We start from the raw sequence: 15,419 nt of genomic DNA, 5'->3' as shown, positions 1-15,419 counted from the left end.
GTATGCGTGCACACGTTCGCCCACATGCACATACATATTTGCACATAGATCCACATACAACCCAGGAGATACTTGGTGGGATTCAGAGGATGTTTTACCAGCCTCAGCTTGTTAAATTTGGTCCTTCCCTCTGGTGTGATCTAGAAGCTCCAGAACCCAAGGGAAAGCCTGATGCCTCTGAAGGAAGAACCTTTTGAACAACTAGTATGGACACAGTGTGGCCCGCCATCCTGCTCATGTCCCAGAGCCATTCTCAACTAGAACAGAGTCATACTCAAACATAACACTTCAGGAATGAGGAGTGTGACACTCCTGCCCCGGGTTATACCATCTTCCGCTTCCACCTGTTGTAACTGAAAAAGAAACTGCCTCAGGACGTCACATCAGCCTCCACTTTGGTCAGTTGTCCTCACTGACACACACAGCTTCAACCACTTTCACTTTATGGGTTAAAAAGACACCCAATATGCCTAACTAATTCCCTTTACCTAATACAGGAGAAGCAACAAGGAAATAGATTTTCTAATGGAAGTGCAATAAGCCAAACAAACACATGGGATTTTGTATTAAAAACAGGATTTTGTATTAAAAAAAAAAAAAAATCATTTAAAAAAAGGAAGAGCTATATATTATTATTAATCAATCTATGCGTAGGGGATTCAGGGGGAAAGCTATTCTATGGGTTCTAGCACCACATGCAGTAGGGAGGGAGGGGGAATTGTGGGATCGTTCTCTTAAGGTTTCAGTAAAGCTGTGAAAGAAACTATATTTGATGGTCAAACATTTATGAGTACTAGAAATATAAACAATAATATGAGTGAATGAGTGAGTGAGTGAGTGAGTGAGTGGAGAGCCAGTGTGGCGTAGTAGCGAGAGTGTTGGACTGGGAGTCAGGAGATCCGGGTTCTAGCCCCCACTGTGCCACAGAAGCTCACTGGGTGATTTTGGGCCAGTCACAGACTCTCAGCCCAACCCAGGATAAAATGGAGGAGGATTATGTATGCCGCCTTGGGTTCCTTAAGGAGGAAAAAAGGTGGGATATAAATGAAACAAACAAACAAATAAGTTACAAATAAGTACCTTGAATATCAAAGGAGGAGGGACAATAATAAAACGAAATAGATTACAGAAATTACTAAAAGAGACCAATGCAAATATTATTTTCTTACAAGAAACACATAAAATAACTGTTAGAGACACTTTCATGCCTACAAAAAAAATGGGATAAACAATTCTATGCACCAGGAACTATTAAGCACAGGGCATAGCTGCATGAATCCAATCTGATACTGATTTTCAGTTACAAAAAATTCAGAGACACTAGAGGTTGCTATATCTTCATAGTGTGATGGTTCCGGTCCTTCCTCTCTGGCAGGTACCAGAGGGTAGCACTGGGAGAGGAGGTTTCGGACCCGTGGCCACTCACTTGTGGGGTGCCACAGTTTCCATCCTCTCCCCAATGCCATTTAACATCTATGTGAAGCCGCTGGGAGCTATCATCAGGAGGTTTGAGGTGCGGTGTTATCAGTATGCGGATGACACGCAGCTCTGCCTCTCGTTCAAATCTTCACCGGGGTTGGCCATAGAATCCCTGTCCAAATGTCTGGAGATGGTGAGTGACTGGATGGGGAGGAATAAGCTGAAGCTGAACCCTGACAAGACCAAGGTACAGGTTTTGGTGGGAGACAAGGGGAGGTTGGGAGATGTTGACCTGGTGTTGAATGGGGTACGGCTACCCTTGAAAGACCAGATCCGCAGCCTGGGGGTCATTTTAGACTCCCAGCTGTCCACGGAGGTTCAGGTGTCAGCTGTGAGCCAGACAGCGCTGTACCAACTCCATCTGATACAGCGGCTGCGCCCCTACCTTCCTGACCATCTGCTCCCATCGGTGGTACATGCCCTGGTCTCCTCTCGCCTAGACTACTGTAATGCGCTCTACGTGGGGTTATCCTTGAAGATGGCTCGGAAGTGCAACTGGTGCAGAACGCGGCGGCTCGCCTGATTAAAGGCAGCCGCTGGTGAGATCACATCACTCCAGTGCTGAAGGAGTTGCACTAGCTACCAGTTGTTTTCCGGGCCAAATTCAAGGTGTTGGTTTTGACTTTTAAAACCCTGTACGGTTCTGGCCCAGCCTATCTCAAGGAGCGCCTCCAGCAACACCAGACAGGCCGCTCAACAGCCTCGGATGGCCTTCTCTCTGTCCCATCAGCCAGGACAGCTAGGCTGGTGAGGACGAGGGAGAGGGCCTTCTCTCTGGTGGCCCCCACTCTGTGCAACTCCCTCCCTAGGGAACTCCGCCATGCCCCCTCTTTAATGAGCTTCCGCCACACTTAAAAATGTTTTTCTTCAGGCAGGCATTTGGGGTGGGTTAGGGTATTTTTAGAAATATGATGTTTTTAATGTAGAACTGTATTGTTTTAAACTGTTTCTATTGTTGTACATTGCCCAGAGTGGCCGGGTGACCAGCCAGATGGGCGATTAAGAAATTTAATAAATAAAATAAATAAAATACAATTGTAAACAAAATAAAATCTTTGCATCAGTGTTGAATAACAGTATTAAAATTATATAGAAAAATTAATAAATGCAGATAAATTTGGTTTTATACCAAACAGGCATATTTCCGATCCAGTTAGAAGGGGTTTTAGTTTGATGGGTTATTGCAAACAAAATAAAATATTTGCATCAATGTTTTCCAGTGCTATTGGTGCCAAATAGTTCCCATAATGGGCCTGTATAAAAATAAATAACTCAGACTTGGAATACTTTAAAATAAGAAGTAGAACTAAAAAAGGCTTTCCCCAACTTTATTTACTCTTGTTATAGATTTTTTAGCTACGTATTTAAGAAATAATGATAAATATAGGAGGAATCACAGTAGGAAAAACAGAACACCTAATCAATCTTTATGCAGATGATATACTGTTAAGCCTACAAGATTCAATAAAAGCTGCCCCATTCTTACAGAATAAATTAGGTAACTTTAAAAATTTAGCGGGCTTACAAATAATATAATAAATCAGAATTAATGAATCCAAACATATCCCCCTAAATCAACTTTAATATCCCAGCAGCTTGGAATCCCCCTAGTAAATAAATATTTCAGATATCTTGGAATAAATACAACAACAATCATAATAACTTATTTCTCATTAATTATGGGGAAATTTGGACTGACATTAAACAGAAAATTATAATGGAATAAATTAAATTTATCACTTTCTAGTTGAATTTCAACAACAAAAATTATTCTTCTGTCTAAACTTACATATTTATTTTATATTTCATCTACTGAAGTCCTTAAAACAGTGCTAAAACAATGGCAAAGTCAATTGCAATGCTTTATATTCAAGTGACCCAGAATAGCTAAGAACTTGAGATATCGGCAATGTAAGAATACTGGATGGGGCATTCCTAACCTAACTTTATATTATGAAGCATTTCAACTTAGCCATGCACTGCCAATAGTAGGGGGGAAAGGCAGGAAAAATATTCAGTACAAATAGAAAGCAATTGACTGAACATCAAGAATTCGAATACTATTCTGTGGATTAAAGAGGAATTACGGAAATGTGATTAAATGGATTGCTTTCGATAATAAAAAAACAGAAAAGAAAAGCTATTTCCACACATATCACCACCAATACCAATATGCTGTCATCCAGATCTCAAAACAAATAACATTTATACGAAAAGGTATTCAGAACAAGGGTTTTTTTTTACTATTTAAGATAATTTTATATTGACTGGCCTTGTACGCAGGCATCTCTCGTAGCGCTTCCTTCCTTTTCCCAGTGCTGCGCGGAAAAATCCTTTCCCCTTCCTTCCTTTTCCCGAGCTGCATGGAAAAATCCGGACCGATGGTGGTGGAGCAAACAGGAGTTGGCCAGGGGAGTTCGGCAGGGGAGGTCAAGGGGGAGGCCCCTAACATTTTTTTTTAACTAACTTTTTTCCATTTATTTGTCTTGTAACACACACTTTCACACCAGTGGGACTCTGCTTTTAACCTCTACTGAGTAGAGGAGCAGGCACAGGCTAGTCTAGAACAATCACAAAGCTAGACACAAAAAGGGAAAAGAGGCTATGGAAGGACAAGACTCTCCAGTGGTGGTGACCTGCAAGGTGTGTGCAGTGTTTGTTTTCTTGCCTGAGAACAACATGGCCTACACCTGCAACAAGTGCAAGTTGATCACGCTGCTGGAAGAAAAAGTAAGTGGACTGGAGCAGCGACTGTCGACCCTCCAGGGAATAAGAGAACACGAAGAGTTCTTGGACAGAATGGGGGAACTACAGCAGCAAAGGGAAGACCAGAAGCTTGAAGAGCAACAGCAAGATGAGGCCATGGGAAATGCTGAGGTGAAGAAAAAGGGAGTAGAGGATACTCCTTGGAAAAGGGTGACAGTTAGGAGAAGAAGAACTAGACGCCACTCTGCACCAGTGGAAGCAGTGGAGCTGTGGAACCGATTCCAGGTACTTGCGGATGCAACTGGAGGACAGCCTGCAGAGGAAGAATCACAGGGGAACCTGCATGAGAGTGAGCAAGAGGCTGAAGGTCAGTCAAACAGAGGCGATGAAACCCAGGCCTACAAGAAGAAGAAGAGAAGAGTGGTATTAGTAGTGGGAGACTCCTTGCTGCGTGGGATCGAGACTCAAGTATGTCGCGAAGACCTGTGGACTCGCCAGGTATGTTGTCTCCTGGGAGGACAGATTAGAGACGTGACTGAAAGGTTGCCTGCACTCATAAAGCCCACTGACAGGTATCCCTTTCTTCTCATCCATGTGGGAACAAATGATACTGCCAAGCGGAGCTACGAAGAGATCACGTCAGACTTTGAAGCTTTGGGAAGGAAACTCAAGAACTTTGGGGCCCAGATAGTTTTCTCATCCATCCTTCCAGTAGTTAGAAGAGGGATAGAAAGGGAACGAAAAATACTCCGGGTGAACGACTGGCTACGAAGGTGGTGCCGACGAGAGAGATTTAGATTCTGGGACCACGGCCTATACTTCCTGGAAGATGGGCTGCTGGCTAGGGACGGGTTGCACCTCACAAAGGATGGGAAGAATGTGTTTGGCCACAGCATGAAGAACTTCATCAGGAGGGCTTCAAACTGAATCCTACGGGGAAGGGAGATGTAATGTTGGGGGTAACAATGGACGTAGGTGCATGCACTGCAACGGAGAGAACAGCTCTGATAGCACCCAATAATAGTCTTCAGACACATGTAGGAAGAAAGCCAGACTATGAAGCACGTGGTCTTCGATGTCTATATACTAATGCCCAGAGTATGGGAAACAAACAGAACGAACTTGAACTCTTAATACAAGAGGGAAATTATGACCTGATAGGTATAACTGAGACTTGGTGGGATGACTCTCATGACTGGAATACAGCAATTGAAGGATATAACTTGTTCAAAAAGAACAGGAGGAACAGAAAGGGAGGTGAGGTTGCACTGTATGTGAAAAATACATATCTCTGCACAGAAATACAGGAGGAGGAGCTTGGTAGCCCCATCGAGAGCATCTGGGTTGAAATAAATGGAGCAAAGAATAAAAGGAACCTGGTGGTCGGAGTCTACTACTGGCCACCCAATCAAGGAGAAGACGAGGATGAAACTTTTGAAAAGCAAATAGGCAATGTTTTAAGGAAGCATGATGTAGTAGTAATGGGGAACTTCAATTTCCCCGATATTTGTTGGGAGACAAATTCTGCAAAACATGGCCCCTCCAGGAAATTCCTGACTTGTGTGGTGGATAACTTCCTCCTACAGAAAGTAGAGGAAGGAACTAGAGGATCGGCTATCCTTGACTTGATCCTAACCAAAAGAGATGACTTAGTGGATAAAGTAGCAGTTACAGGAACTCTGGGGGAAAGTGACCATGTTGTACTTGAGTTCTTGGTTCTAAGGGAAGCAAAAGCTGAGTGTAGTCAAATGCGTACCCTGGATTTTAGGAAAGCTGATTTTAATAAACTCAGAACAATGATCAGTAAGGTCCCATGGCAAGCGACGCTAACGAGAAAAGGAGTCCAAGATGGGTGGGAGCTTTTAAAAAAGGAAATTCTCAAGGCACAATCACAAACAATTCCAACAAGAAGAAAAGGTGGAAGACATCAGAAGAAGCCAATGTGGCTTCACAAAAAGCTTAGGGATGACCTGAAAACAAAAAAGGACACACATAGGAAGTGGAAAGAAGGCCAAGTAACAAAGGAAGAGTACAGGCAGGTAGCATAGAATTGCAGGGATGGCGTCAGGAAGGCTAAAGCTGAGAATGAGCTGAGGTTAGCAAGGGATGCTAAAAACAACAAAAAGGCTTTCTTCAGCTACGTGCATAGTAAAAGGCAGAGGAAAGAAATGGTGGTTCAGCTATTAAATAAGGATGGCAAAACAATAACAGAGGACAAAGAAAAGGCAGAGGTGCTCAATTCCTACTTTGGCTCAGTCTTCTCCCAAAAGAGGGTCTATGACCCCCCTGGCAAAGGCGAAATACAGGCTGAAGGGGCAGGATTGCAGCTTGAGATCAATAGGCATATGGTCAAGGAACACCTAATTACTTTGAATGAGTTCAAATCTCCAAGGCCAGATGAACTGCATCCTAGAGTAATAAAGGAACTGGCAGAAGAACTCTCAGAACCGCTGTCTATTCTCTTTGAGAAATCATGGAGGACAGGGGAAGTGCCAAATGACTGGAGGAGGGCTAACGTTGTCCCTATCTTCAAAAAGGGTAAAAAAGAGGAACCTGGGAACTACAGACCAGTCAGTCTGACATCAATCCCTGGGAAAATTCTGGAGCAGATGATAAAGGAATCCATCTGGAAGCAACTTGACAAAAACGCCGTGATTACTCGAAGCCAACATGGAATTGTCAAAAACAAGTCCTGCCAGACAAACCTGATCTCATTTTTTCATCAAGTAACCTCGCTTGTAGACCGTGGGAATGCTGTAGACATCATACACCTCGACTTCAGCAAAGCTTTCAACAAAGTCCCCCATGATATCCTGATGAGCAAACTAGCTCAAAGTGGGCTAGATGAAACAACGATCCAGTGGATCCACAGTTGGCTACAGAATCGGACACCAAGAGTGCTTATCAATGGGACCTTCTCCAACTGGGGAGAGGTAACGAGTGGGGTACCATAGGGCTCAGTCCTGGGCCCAGTGCTCTTCAACATTTTTATGAATGACTTGGAGGAGGAGGTGCAGGGAATGCTGATCACATTTGCATATGACACAAAATTGGGCGGGATAGCTAATACTTTGGAAGACAGAAACAAAATTCCAAGTGATCTGGATAGACTGGAGCCCTGGACAGAAAACAACAGAATGACATTTAATAGGGATCAATGCCAAGTTCTGCACCTAGGAAAAAGAAACCAAATGCACAGTTACAAGATGGGGGATATGTGGCTCAACCACACTACAAGTGAGAAGGATCTTGGAATTGTTGTCAATCACAAGCTGAATATGAGCCAACAATGTGATGTGGCTGCAAAAAAGGCAAATGCTCTTTTGGGCTGCATTAATAGAAGCATAGCTTCCAAATCCCGGGAAGTACTAGTTCCCCTCTACTCAGCACTGGTTAGGCCTCATCTGGAGTACTGTGTCCAGTTCTGGGCACCACAATTTAAGAAGGATGCAGACAAACTGGAGAGGGTTCAGAGGAGGGCAACAAAGATGATCAGGGGACTGGAAACAAAGCCCTATGAAAAGAGACTGAAAGAACTGGGCATGTTTAGCCTTGAGAAGAGAAGACTGAGGGGAGATATGATAGCACTCTTCAAGTACTTGAAAGGTTGTCACAGAGAAGAAGGCCAGGATCTCTTCTTGATCATCCCAGAGTGCAGGACACGGAATAATGGGCTCAAGTGACAGGAAGCCAGATTCTGGCTGAACATCAGGAAAAACTTCCTGACTGTAAGAGCAATACGACAATGGAACCAATTCCCTGGGGAGGTGGTGGGCTCTCCCACACTGGAGGCCTTCAAGACGAGGCTGGACAGCCATTTGTCAGGGATGCTCTGACTTGGATTCCTTCATTGAGCAGGGGGTTGGACTAGATGACCTTGTAGGCCCCTTCCAACCCTACTATTCTATGATTCTATGAATTCAAAACCAATAGAATGAAAATATTGGAAAGAAAAGTTGCAAAACACTCAAATTAGCTGGTACTCCTGGTACCAATTGGGAAACTTTATCAGAAATAAAACAATAATGGAACAACTACTAGACTGTTATCCAGTTTTGAGAATGTAATACTTCATCAAACATACCAAACTAAGGGTATCTCTAAAATTTATAAAATATTATTAGAAACGGATATGGGAACATCTGGAACCTGCACTCAGTTTGGGAACTAAAGTGGAAAATTCAAATTACTGAAGAAAAATGGAATAAAATCTGGCAGATTTCCAATTAAAATACTATCCTCTAAAATCAGGGAACAAGCTATTAAAATGATACAAGGCTGGTAACTCACTCCAGTGTGCTTATATTAACTCAGACAACAATAAATTTTGCTGGAGGGGATATGCAATACTAGGCACCGCACAACACATATGGTGGGAATGTGGGAAAGTGAAGAAAGTATGGGAGTTTGTTTTTCTAGAAAATAGTAAAATAACAGGACAAAAAATAACAAAGACACCGGAATGAGCACTACGGGGAATATTTCAAGGTAATGATAAGAATATATTACATAAAACACTTATAAGATTTCTAACAACTGCAGCTCGATTGTTGATAGCCAGCAAATGGAAATATTTGGTGGCACTGGAAATATTTGTTTGTTTGTTTGTTTGTTTTACAATATTTATATACCGCTGCACATCAGAAGATTTCAGAGCGGTGAACAACACAGTAAAAGAATAAAACAGCAGGTTAAAAGAGTTAAAACATATTTAGAAAGACAAACCCCAATAAAGTGGAATTTAACAAACCACGGCTGGTCATGCAAGGAAGGCCTCTTGAAATAACAACATCTTCAGGAGGCGCCAGAAGGAACACAATGTTGGCACCTGCCTGACCACTAAAGGCAGGGCATTCCACAGGAAGGGGGCCACCACACTGAAGGCTCTTTTCCTGGTGGACTCCAGCCGGGCCATGGGTCCAGAAATATGGGAGTTTAACCCTTCCCCCTGAGATGTTCCCTGCCCAAAATGCATTTAGGCTGCAATCATATATCCACTTACCTGGAAGTACGTGCCATTGAATTCAGTGGGGCTTGCTTCCAAGTTGAAATGCATAGGATCACTGTTATCTATTTAAAGCATTTCTATCACACTTTTTGGCTGTACAACCCCCAGCTCCTCCCTATGATAATTAACATGCAAACTCATCGTGATCAGCAAATTAAATAACAATCAATAGAATAATTTGCCCTGAGACCTGCACTTGCAATGTGGTTTCAGGAACCACTGACCACTGCCCCAAGTGGTGAGCCATGGAACTTCAGACTCTTGTGGAAGAGCCTGTGGGGATGGCAGGGCAGGCTGTGTTGACTCCTGCCTTGACTCCTGAGGTGTGAATCTTGGGATTAAGTGCTCAGATGCACACAGGCTCAAGGGCATCTCCTGACAACTAGAGTCAAATGGGCTTGATGGTGCAGTTGTGATGAAGAAGCAGACATTTTTCGCTACCACCACTACTTCGTGGTAGGCATGATCACATGCTCTCACCAGTGCTGGATCACATTTGTTAGGATACTCAGACCACTGGAGCTGCAACTGTTCTCTGGCCAGGTTCATAGCCTGAATCTCTCCTGACACCCACAGAGCCACCTGAGCTCTGCAGTGACAGAGGGGGTGCGTTGGTTCAACAGTGAGAGTAGGGCCTCAGCAGGGGCACAAGCCAAACACAGACTTCCCCAAAGCATTCCAGAATCCCTCAGATTTGTTCATTATTTGTTTACAGTATTTGTATACCGCTCCATATTTAGAACAGATTTCAGAGTGGTGAACACAAAAGATAAAACAGTAAAAGAATAAAAAGATTAAAGCATCACGTTAAAATTATGCAATTTTTAAAAACAGAATACCAATAGAAACCGTGGCTGGTCAGTTAAGGAATGCCTCCTGGAACAGTGCTGCTTTCAAGAGGCTCCAGAAACAGCACAGTGTTGGCACCTGCGGCAGGGAGTTCCAAAGAAAGGAGGCCACCACACTGAAGGCTCCTCTCCTGGCGGACTCCAGTAGGGCCATAAGGCCATGTGGAACCACCAGGAACAATCTCTCCAATGACCTCAGTGACCAGGCAGGTTGGTCAGGATTCCACAGGTCTTTAGGAGAAGAACAACTAATGGGTCCTCTGTCCCTGAAAGATATTATGACTGCAGACAGACCAGTCATTTCATCCAGCAATGCCTTTTTGCTCGCTGCACTGGTACAACCAGGTGCCAACTCCTCCATTTCCAAGCCATCAATCTGGGCTAATGAACATTGGCACAAACCCAGATTCCATCTTGGCATTAGGGGCTCAGCTTGACACAGGCCAAAAGACAGAACCTGACAACAAAAGTCAAATCCAAATGGTCCATGGAGAAGCAAAGAGTGACGCAAACAGGTTTTTCTCCCTCCAAAGTGCAAAAGGAGCCCAACAGTCTGGGGCTGTGATTCTTTCGCTACCCTGCAATTATCAAAATGACAGTAATTTCGATGAATCCTCCATGGGTTTCCATCCAGCAAGATAAGCATGAAGATAATCTGGAGAAAAGATGCTTGATATAAATATGCTCTGAGCCCTTCCATGCGGAGCTGGGGTTGAGTCTCATCACTGGGCATCTGGTTGTTTCTGGCAAAGATCTAATTCCCCTGCTGGGGCCTGCAATGCTACTCACTAGATGTAGCTTCTTCAGTCCCTGAGGCCCTACCTGACCAACTCACTGTCAGCTCTCTCGTTTTCAACCCTCACAATCCTCGCTCGCTCACTCGCTCGCTCAGTCTTTCTCTTTCTTGCTCACTCTCTCTCTCTCTCTCTCTCTCTCTCACACACACACACACAAACACAGACAAGCCCCCCAACCTTTCACTCACTTTCTAACATTTTATTAACCCTAATTTACCAGGGTTACTCTTAACAATGCAAGTATATACATTAATATAACAAGCATATGTTACAAAGAGCAATAGCATTCTGAATGGAATTATTGGTCTGTTTGCACTTACAACATTGTCCTGACTTCTGTACTTTCCTAGGATGCTCAGGACAGAAAAAATATTGCTGGGGGTCCAGGGAAAAAATAGCTTGCAAAAATTCTGTTTATTAGGCAACATTGCTTACAAAAATGTCTGAATTAAGAGAAATGTGCAGAAAAATTAGTACAAATTTTCAAGCAAAACTTCTCAACGCGCAGGTCCAACCAAACTTAAGACTGGTAAAATCAGAAACTGAGAGAAACCAAAACTGACCAATTAATTGATCTCTACCTAAGGCACCTGGATGGTAAAATATTGGTGTCCCAACTTACCCCTCCTTGCTGGCTGGCTTCAGGGGATGTTTTGAAAAAACATGGTGATTGCAATACTGTACCCATAGACTTATTCACAATGCCGTGAATCTTGGATATATGGGTGTTTCACAGTGCCATTTTGGATATAAGTCTATGTGTGAAAAATGTGCGCATAGGCGTATATGTAAAATGACGCCATGAATCTCCCATATATGTAATCTTGCGTAGAAGGGCAATTCACAGCACCATTTTGAGTATAAGTCTATGGGTAGAGTATTGCAATCACCATGTTTTTTTTCAAAGCATGGTGATTGTGACGGTGGTGGACAGGGCCTGGGTAAGTTGTGGGCAGCTCAGCGAGCATGGGAGGAGGTCGAGCGCGGGCAGGGGGTCTGCAGGAGTGGCTTGGAGGGCACAGGAGGCAGTCCACCCGAATCCCGGACCAAGACAGATACCTGTGCAATCCCTAATTCCGGCATTGTGGAAAGGGAACCCTTATGGGCAAGTGTGACATCAAGTCAGCCTTTCATATTTTATCTGTGCACCCAGCTGATTTTGACCTTTTTGGTTTTGCATTTCAAGGGGAATTTTCCATTGATGGAACCCTTCTTCTGGCTTTCTCAATCTTTAGCTTTAGCTCCTTTTTGGAGTGGGTCTTGCACAAACCAGCAAGATTGCATAGCACCATTCACTATCTAGATGATTTCCTGTTTGCCAAGGCCTGAGATTCTGAGGATTGCCAAAAATGTACGTTTGAGTTTAGTCAATTGTCTATAGACAAGGGCATCCCCCTAGCTACAGAAAAGACAGAAGGTTTCTAGGTTAACATTCTTGGATATTGAAATTCATTCAGTGGACCAATGCTGTCAGTTACCATTGGAGAAACGTTCTTTCTATCACAACAGTGATTTAAACAAGCTCATAAAGTCATACTGAGGATTCTACAGAGGTCGTGGAACACCTTTATTTTGCCTGAAGGGCAGTGGAGGCTGGTGGTTCCAATGTCAATAGGGTGGTGTATCCACTCCAGGTTTCAGCCAGAACCAGTTAGAACTCTAAAGGAGCTCTCCAAGGTGTGAAGCACCACCCTGGGCAAGGTACTTGAGTGGGTGGTTGCAGGACAACTCCAGGGACTCTTGAATGAAACGGATTATCTAGATCCATTTCAATCGGGCTTCAGGCCTGGTTTTGGAATGGAAACTGCCTTGGTCGCCCTGTGGGATGACCTCTGCCGGGAGAGGGACAGGGGGAGTGCGACCCTGTTGATTCTCTTGGACCTCTCAGCAGCTTTCGATACCATCGACCATGGTATCCTTCTGGATAGGTTGTCTGGGTTGGGAGATGGAGGCACTGCACTGCAGTGGTTCTGCTCCTTCTTGGATGGCCGATTCCAGAAGGTGGTGCTGGGGGATTATTGCTCTGTGCCTTGGCAACTATGCCATGGGGTTCCATAGGGCTCTATTTTACCTCCCATGCTGTTTAACATCTACATGAAACCATAGAAAATAGCATGGACAAAACGCAGTGGAAAAGTTATGCCAAAGTTAGTCATTATCTCTGATATCTGATGCTTGTGATGCTCCAGTGGATGCAGATCAAACAAATGTAGTTGTATGAAAGGGAAAAGGCAATGCATCACAGCACGCAAATGCAGAACTGAAGCAAGTGCTTGCATGAATAACATCACCTCCAACGTTAAAATTATTTAAACTCTTTTTCAGTGTTAATAAACGTTCAAAGTATGAAACGCACAAACAAGGGAGACGGTTGTCTCAGTGTGCCTTAGGACACAATCCTATGCATGTTTAGACAGAGAAAAGGCCTGCTGACTGAGGAATGCTGGGAGGTGTAGGCCTTTTCTCTGTCTAAACATGCATACAATTGTGCCCTTATTTATTGAGTCCAGTTTGAATGCCCAACACGTTTCGGACAAAATCCTTCCTCATGGGTAATGTAATGTCTTAAGAAGTCTGGCAAGGACTCCCCTCCAGGCTTCACTGAAAATTAAAATGGCTACTGAATCCTAGATTATCTTAATTCTTACCCAGGCTCAGAAAAAAAGCAGGGAAAGGGAAGAGAAAGGATGGTTTGAATTGCACACACTAGAAATGGGGAGCTGAAAGAGACCAACGAGAACTATTCTCTTCCCTCCCTTTGTTGCTTATGTCCACTTAGAACTAAGAAAGAAGAGCACACACACTTCTCCAATATGCCTTGTTGTTGTTGTTGTTCAGTCGTTCAGTCATGTCCAACTCTTCGTGACCCCATGGACCACAGCACGCCAGGCCTTCCTGTCCTCCACTCTCTCCCAGAGTGTGCTCAGGTTCATATTCATTGCTTCGGTGATGCTATCTAGCCATCTCATCCTCTGCCATCCACTTCTCCTTTTGCCTTCAGTCTTTCCCAGCATCAGGGTCTTTTCCAGTGAGTTTTCTCTTTGCATTAGGTGGCCAAAATATTTGAGCTTCAGCTTCAGTATGTGTCCTTCCAATGAGCACTCAGGGTTGATTTCCTTTAGGATTGACTGATTGGACCTCCTTTGCAGTCCAGGGGACTCGTAAGAGTCTTCTTCAGTACCACAGTTGGAAAGCATCAGTTCTTCGGTGCTCAGCCTTCCTTATAGTCCAGCTCTCACAGCCATACGTTACTACTGGGAAAACCATAGCTTTGATTATACGGACCTTTGTCAGCAAGGTGATGTCTCTGCTTCTTACTATGCTGTCTAGGTTTGCCATAGCTTTCCTCCCAAGGAGCAAGCGTCTTTTAATTTCATGGCTACAGTCACCATCTGCAGTGATCCTGGAGCCCAAGAAAATGAAATCTGTCACTGCTTCCATTTCTTGCCCTTCTATATGCCAGGAAGTGATGGGACCAGATGCCATGATCTTCGTTTTTTTAATGTTGAGTTTCAAACCAGCTTTTGTACTCTCCTCTTTCACCCTCAACAAGAGGCTCTTTAGATCTTCTTCACTTTCTGCCATTAGGGTAGTATCGTCTGTGTATCTGAGGTTGTTGATAATTCTCTCGGCAATCTTAATTCCGACCTGTGATTCATCCAACCCGGCGTTTCTCATGATGTACTCTGCATATAAGTTAAATAAGCAGGGCGACAATAGGCAGCCTTGTCATACTCCTTTCCCAATTTTGAACCAATTGGTTGTTCCATGTCTGGTTCTTACTGTTGCTTCTTGGCAACAGGTTTCTCAGGAGACAGGTAAGGTGGTCTGGTACTCCCATCTCTTGAAGAATTTGCCAGAGTTTGTTGTGATCCACACAATCAAAGGCTTTAGCATAGTCAATGAAGCAGAAATAGATGTTTTTCTGGAATTCTCTTGCTTTCTCCATGATCCAGCGAATGTTGGTGATTTGATCCTCTGCCTCTTCAAAACCCAGCTTGTACTTCTGGTAGTTCTCGGTTCACATACTGCTGAAGCCTAGCTTGTAGGATTTTGAGCATCACCTTGCTGGCATGGAATATGCCTTAGACTGTGTCAAACATTGGTCCATCTTGCCCATGTACCGTCTACACTGATTGGCATTGGGTCTCCCCGGTTTCAGACTAGAATTCTTCCCAGCCCTATCTGGAGATATGTGGGTTTAAACGTGGGGACTTAAGCAGGTGTGGTACCATTAAACTATAGTTGTTCCCCTAAACAAATAATCAGTAAGATTCTAGTCTGAATAAACTGCTGTTTTAAGCAGGAACCTAGGAAAGTGTTGTCTAGTGAGCCAGAAAGTTGATCCATCTAGCTTAGGTTTGCGTACGTACCCAGATTGGAAGCAGCCCTCCAGGGTTTCAGACAGGCCTCTGAGCTGTGGTCCTTCCCTAAAAGTTTTGTTGGTATGAATTCTTAGAATTGCCACAGAGTTCACCTCCCCTCCTTGAACCTCTAAGTGTCAAACCTCTGATAGTGGTAGGTTGATATAGGCCTGTTTTGCAGGAAAGTTCTACTCCCTCTGAAGGAGCAGCTTGAGGA

The sequence above is a fragment of the Heloderma suspectum genome, chromosome Z, assembly GCF_057233095.1.
Source record: "Heloderma suspectum isolate Gila_16-S chromosome Z, 16-S_ref, whole genome shotgun sequence".
NCBI lineage: Eukaryota > Metazoa > Chordata > Lepidosauria > Squamata > Helodermatidae > Heloderma > Heloderma suspectum.
Note: the sequence above shows the minus strand (reverse complement) of the source record.